Raw genomic sequence first — 6,380 nt, forward strand, 5'->3', positions numbered from 1 at the left:
TCTCAATAGGATGTCCTCTCCTCTGACCCACTTTCCTGGTAAGTAAAGTTTTTCATGGGACGTATCCCTTGGACTAGTGTCTCAATATAAGTGAGTATATACCGTTTGTCTCTTTTTGATTCTGAGTGAACTTACTCATTATGATAATTTCTAGTTCAATCCATTTGTCCACAAATTTCGGGACTTCCTTGTTTTTAATAGCTGAGTAGTATTCCATAGTGTAAATGTACCACAGTTTCTTAGTCCATTCTTCTACTGAGGGACACTTAGGCTGTTTCCATGTTCTGGCTATTATGAATAAAGCAGCTATGAACATGGTTGAGCATATGTCCCTGTTCTGTGGTAGGGCATTTTCTGGGTATATTCCAAGGAGTGGGATCGCTGGGTCTTGAGGAAGCCCTTTTCCCATTTTTCTGAGAAAGCACCAGAAGAACGGGGGAAATAGAAGGATCCACAGGGTCCTGGAAACCTACAAGAAGAACTTTATGACAGGAGGATCTGGGTCCTGGGGTCCTCCTCAAACTAAGGCACCAGCCAAGGAGAATATAGGCAGTAAACTTCGAACCCCTACCCAGACCTAGCCGATGAACATGATATTCTCCACCATAGAGTGGAGAGTGAGATCTGACTCTCACACGAACTCTGGTGCCCCTTTTCTGACCATGTCTCCTGGATGGGGAGGCCTGGCGGCACTCAGAGGAAGGATAGCAAGTTACCAAGAAGAGACTCGATACTCTAAGAGCATATATAGGGGAGGAGGTCTCCCTCAATCACAGACATAGGGGAGGGGAGAAGGGGGGAAGTGGGAAAGAGGGAGGATTAGGAGGACACAAGAGAAGGGCTAACAATTGAGATGTAATATGAATAAATTAATAAAAAAACAAAAACAAAAAGTGTTCACAAGTAAATCAAATAATATGTGGTTTTAGAGGGTTTGGATTTCTTTAATGATGAAATAAATGATTGACATTCTTATTATTATTTAAAAAAAAAAAAAAACAACTTTCAGGGTCTGATGGCACAAGCCTGAAATCCCAGCACACGGGAGATAGAGTTCTGGGATTGCTGGTTCCAATGTAGCCATGGGTGAATAGTGATACCCAGCATAGGAGAGAAAGAAAGGGAAGAAGCAGGTCCCGTTTGCAGCACCTACACAGAAGTTCACAATCCGTAGCTACAGTTTCAGAAGATTTCCTTCTCTTCTGGCCTCCGGGGGCATCACACATACATGGTGCACATGCATATGTGCAGGTAAACACTGGTACACACAAAAATAAAAATAAATAGCCGGGCCCAGGGGCACACACCTTTTATCCCAGCATTCGGGAGGCAGAGGCAGAAGGATCTCTGTGAGTTCGAGGCCAGCCTGATCTACAAAGGGAGTGCAGGACAGTCAAGGCTACACAGAGAAACCCTGTCTCGAAAAACCAAATTAATTAACTGATTAATTAATTAATTTAAATAAATAAATAAAGCTTTTAACAAATTTGTGTGCTTAGGTGGCTGAAATAACTCGGCAGATAAAGATGATTGCTTGCCAAGACCTGCGACCTAACTTATTTCCACCCCTTGGGCCACAGGGTGGAAAGAGAGAACCGACTCCTGAAAGCTGTCTTTGAGCTCCACAAATACACCGTAAGACATGTGGACATATACACTGCACAATAAATAAGTAATATGTCATTTAAAAACTAATTGGACTCCCTCCCAAAGTGACGAAAGGGTAACACTTTAATGCAATTTTGCTTCAAAATGTAACCACCACCGGCCAATCAGAGGCTAAATGAAGTACTCTGTCAGGTCTGAGGCTGTCTCCACGACTGTGGCCGGAGAAGCTGGTGTCTGCCACCGTGGAGCTCGGATGCTATTCGAGCAGTCCAACCTCACAGGTCTCCTCGTGGGCTCCCAGGCCTTACGTACTAGATGTCTGGGCAGTCTGAGAAATTATGCTCAAAGTAATCCACTACATACAACCAATCAGGAGTTCCTGTGTAAGGCTTGTCGCCTGGATAGAACCACCTGGTCCGCCACTCTGTTTCCTCTTTGGCATGCTCTTTTCTGCCTTCTGTCTGGTTTTCCTCTAGTCGCTCCTTCTCCTGGCTGGCCAGATCCATGTTGCCGTTCTCCATGCCGCGGATGTCAGGGCGGAGGCGGCAGTCTGTGGGTGGCAGGGTCTTCTCCATGCCTGACTCCAACTCACTGAGATTCACAGTGAAGCTGGTAAAGTTGTACATCCGAGCCGAGTTGGGGGGCGTGGAAGGGGGGAGCGGCAGCTGTTGATCCTCCAGAGTAGCTTACTGCCAGGGATGATTTGCACCGTCTCTTGAGCCACAGGAAGACCATCCGCCATATCGCCAGGCACATCACTGTTCGCTTTCTCAGGACCGTCATCCGTCTTGGCCTTCCTGGCATGGTCACTTCTCTTCTCGTGCTTCTTAAACGACTCACATGAAGCAGGATCTATGCCCCCACAAGCATTCTGTCCACTTGCCATATGTTACAAAGAGCTTCTTCCTGTTTTTGTCTTGAATGTACCCTTCTACTCTGTGAAGTTCCTTCCCAAACAGTCCACATGGCTTGAAGTGAAGCATACACTTGTCTCCAGTTTTGTGATTTCGGACCTCCACTATCCCGTACTGTTCGATCCACAGCTGCACAAGGATGACATTGTGCATGCAGCAGGTGGTCTTGGTCCAGGCATAGGCTTCATTATGTTTGAGACGCTCCAGTGTGGTGGTCCCCCCAGTCTCTGCCTCGACACTCTTGCCCCAGAACTTCAGCTTTGGGTAGATGGAACCGTGGAACACGGAGTCTTGGTTGAGACCTTCTGAATAAAACGCACTAATAGGAGGGTGCTGCTGAGCAGGACGGACCAGCTCAGATATCAATCTGAACCCTACGTCTTTCCTGATCAATTCATACGTCTCCCCCAAGAGCGGGTTAAAGGGTTGGTCGGTTCTCTCCCCCTGGGAAGGCACAGCCGAGACTGCAGAGGCAGCTAAGGACTGCATCCTTTTCAGAGGCCGGGACTGATTTGAGGCTTTGTGAATGAGGTACACATGCTCCGTGTACTCCGTGATCCGCTGCAGGAAGCTTAGTGGCTCATTGAAGGCGATTGGCATCGTGATCTTGGATAGCTCCAAGCCAATGCACTTTTTCAGGATACTCCCCGCGCTGAAATCACTTCTGGTGAACATGGGGGCAGGAAGGGCTGTCCTGTGCTTTTGAGTTCCATTCTCTTGTGGTGGTCTCTCCTCACTTTCCCCACCTCCTAGGACTTTTGCTAGTATACAAATCAATCATCCCATTGATTTTGTTTGCCTCTGAAAATTCCCCTGTAGAGTTATCGCAATCAAAGCCTGTAACAGCATCAAAGAATTCTTCCTCCCTGTTCATCCTTCAGTGACCAGGCTGTCACTGTCCTGGGCTTGGTCCTCTTACAGGATCATATCTGATCTATATTATATAGCAGCTGCGTGTGCACTGGAGCTCTGTCCACAGCCCTGCAACGCTGCCAACTCCGTGGCCGACCCGCCTCGCCCCCGCCAGCGGCCAGCAACCAACCCTTTTGGGTTTTTTGTTTGTTTGTTTGTTTGTTTGTTTTTCGAGACAGGGTTTCTCTGTGTAGCCTTGGCCGTCCTGGACTCACTTTGTAGACCAGGCTGGCCTCGAACTCACAGGGATCCGCCTGCCTCTACCTCCCGATCTTTTTGGGTTTTTTAAAGACAGGGTTTTTCTGTATCGCCTTGGCTGTAGATCAGGCTTTGTAGACCAGGCTGGCCTCAAACTCACAGCGATTCGCCTGCCTCTGCCTCCCAAGTGCTGGGATTAAAGGTATGCACTACCATGCCCGGCAAGAATTTGTAACTTGTGACCACTTTGAAACTTTTTTTAAAAAATAATTTATTATTTTATTTTATGTGTGTGAGTATTTTGTTGCATGTGTTTCTATACACCAAGTACATCACTGGTACCCACAGAGGCCAGAGAAGGTGTTGGATCCCCTGGAACTGGAGTTACAGATGGTTGTGAGCTGCCATGTGGGTGCTGGGCATAGAAAGCTGGTCCTCTGGAAGAGCTGCCAATGCTCTTAGCCACTGAGCCATCTCTCCAACCAACCTTGAAACCTTTTTAAGGTTGGCATTTAGTTAGGTTTGGTTGTATTATTAAGTATAAGAAAGTAAACAAGGGACAAGGACAAAATGAAAACATCAAAGAGAAAAATGTCAAATTCTCAAACAGTAGCAGCTTCACTCTGAGAGCTGTTGTTAGTGCTCATTGGAGTATAAATGAAAGTTTTGAGACGTCATACATAGCCCAGGCTAGATTTGAACTCACTTTGTAGTAGAGGGTAGCCTTGAACTCCTGTTCCTCCTCATCCTGTCTGCACCTCCCAAATCCTGGAACGGCAGGCATGTAAGGGCTCCAGAAACCCTTTCCAATTTAAGTTGCTTTATGCAGTTCCGCCTTGACTCTGAGCTGCTGCTACTGTTGGGTGTAAATATACCCAGGCAGACACTGCAAACAAAGCTCCAGGCTGTCCTAGGTCCATCTGCCAGCATCAGGGTCCCACGGGCAAAAGACTCCCTCTTGTTAGGCAAACATTCCCCCAAGGGGCTATCTCCCCAATCCAACTATTTCAACTTCAAATCATTCTTACTTGTTATTGTTGTTAGATTTTATTTAGTTTGGGTGAAGGGTGTGCACATGTGCCAAGATACACATAATGGAGGTCAGAGGTCAATTTATAAGAGTTTTGGGGGGGTTGTTTTTTGTTTGTTTGTTTTTCTCTCTTTCCCCAATGTAGGGCTCAAGGATCAAACTCAGATCCTCTGGCCAGACAGGAAGTGCATTTTCCTGCTGAGCTGTCTCAACAGCCCATTTTTATAACGTCTCGTCTCTATTTATTTATGTATTTATTGGAGAGGGATGTCAAGGCACACATGCAAGCACAGGTCAGAGGGCAACATACAGGAGACTCTTAGTGATCACACTTGGGTGGTCATGCTAGGGAGCAAGTTGCCTTTACTGGATGAGCCATCTCACCAGCCCAATCCTAGGATTTGTTTATTTAGACCAGACCTCATGCCTGTAGCATTGGCTGGCCTGGAACACACTGCATAGATCAAGTTGGCCTCAAAGTCATCAAAATCTACCTGCCCCTGCTGGGATTCAAGGCCAGCTCATGCCTAGATTTTAAAGGAAATTCATGAGATTCCATTGAAGTTTTCAAAACTTTGGGAAAAGGAGCTTTAGAAATAAGTATAATTTTTCTAGTGCTAAAGAAGGAAAGAGCAGGGCTTAGTGGCACACAGCTGCTATCTCAGCACAGGAGGAGGGAGGGGGAGGACCAGCAGGGCTTAGTGGCACACACCTGCTATCTCAGCACAGGAGGAGGGAGGGGGGAATCAGAAGTTCAGCTTGACAACGGTGAGTGAATTTGCACCCACTCTGTGGTATTTGAGACTTTGCCTCAAAAGATAAACAAATAAAGAGAGGAATTCCCCCAGTTATCATGTTCTTGCCTTTGAAGGTTATTGGGTTGCTGCTTCCAGACAAGAAATGCTTTGAGTCTGAATAAACCGGGACAATCTTGTTTACTATAGGTAAATATTAGCCAGCATATCTAACCTTAGTCATTAGCAATTAAGATCCTGTGGACTCTCCCTTCCTCCCCATTCACTTAAGAAATGGGAGGGGAAAGAAGGGAGAGGCGCGGTGGGGGGGAAGGGGAGGCTTGGGGGAGGGGGAGATAGGGAACAGGGTGGCAATTTAGAAATAAGAAATAAATTAATTTCTTCTGATTTACTAAAACAGGATGGCTTCCTCTTTCCTAGTTTTTCTCAAGAGATAGACCAATTAACTGTATGATTAGATATTAAATTATTTTTAAAATATAATACATTTCCTTTGGAGAGCCGCTCCCAGGGCTGGAGAGATGGCTGAGTGGTTGGTTAAGAGAGCTTCCTGCTCTTCCAGACGACCAGGGTTGATTCTCAGCTCCCACGTGGAGCAGTTCGCAACTGCCTGTAACTCCAGCACCACGGGATCCCACACATTCCTCTGGGATCTTCAGGCGCCCACACATACATCACACACACACACACACACACACACACACACACACACACACACACACACACACACACACACCCCAAACAAACAAATCTTAGCGATCCTCTCCCATAGATTACTGGCAACTGGATGAAGGGCAGGAAATCCCAAAAGATGACAAGCCAACACGTGTCTGTTTGCTAGTTAGCTAGTTAGATATATATCTAAATGTTTAGCCATGTTAACAAAATTCCCTATTACGTCACCTAAGTGGGTGGACCTCAGTATCTTCCGCTTTGATCTGGGGAAATATTTTGTCAACCTGC

At 46.4% G+C, this 6,380-nt stretch overlaps 1 pseudogene; it reads right to left on the reverse strand.

Annotated features, from left to right (window-relative positions):
• Window positions 1–1,919: 1,919 nt before the first annotated feature.
• LOC127195147 (oxysterol-binding protein-related protein 2-like) lies at window positions 1,920–3,415 on the reverse strand (annotated as a pseudogene).
• Between the last annotated feature and the right edge of the window lie 2,965 nt (window positions 3,416–6,380).

Source organism: Acomys russatus, chromosome 11 (genome assembly GCF_903995435.1).
Source record: "Acomys russatus chromosome 11, mAcoRus1.1, whole genome shotgun sequence".
NCBI lineage: Eukaryota > Metazoa > Chordata > Mammalia > Rodentia > Muridae > Acomys > Acomys russatus.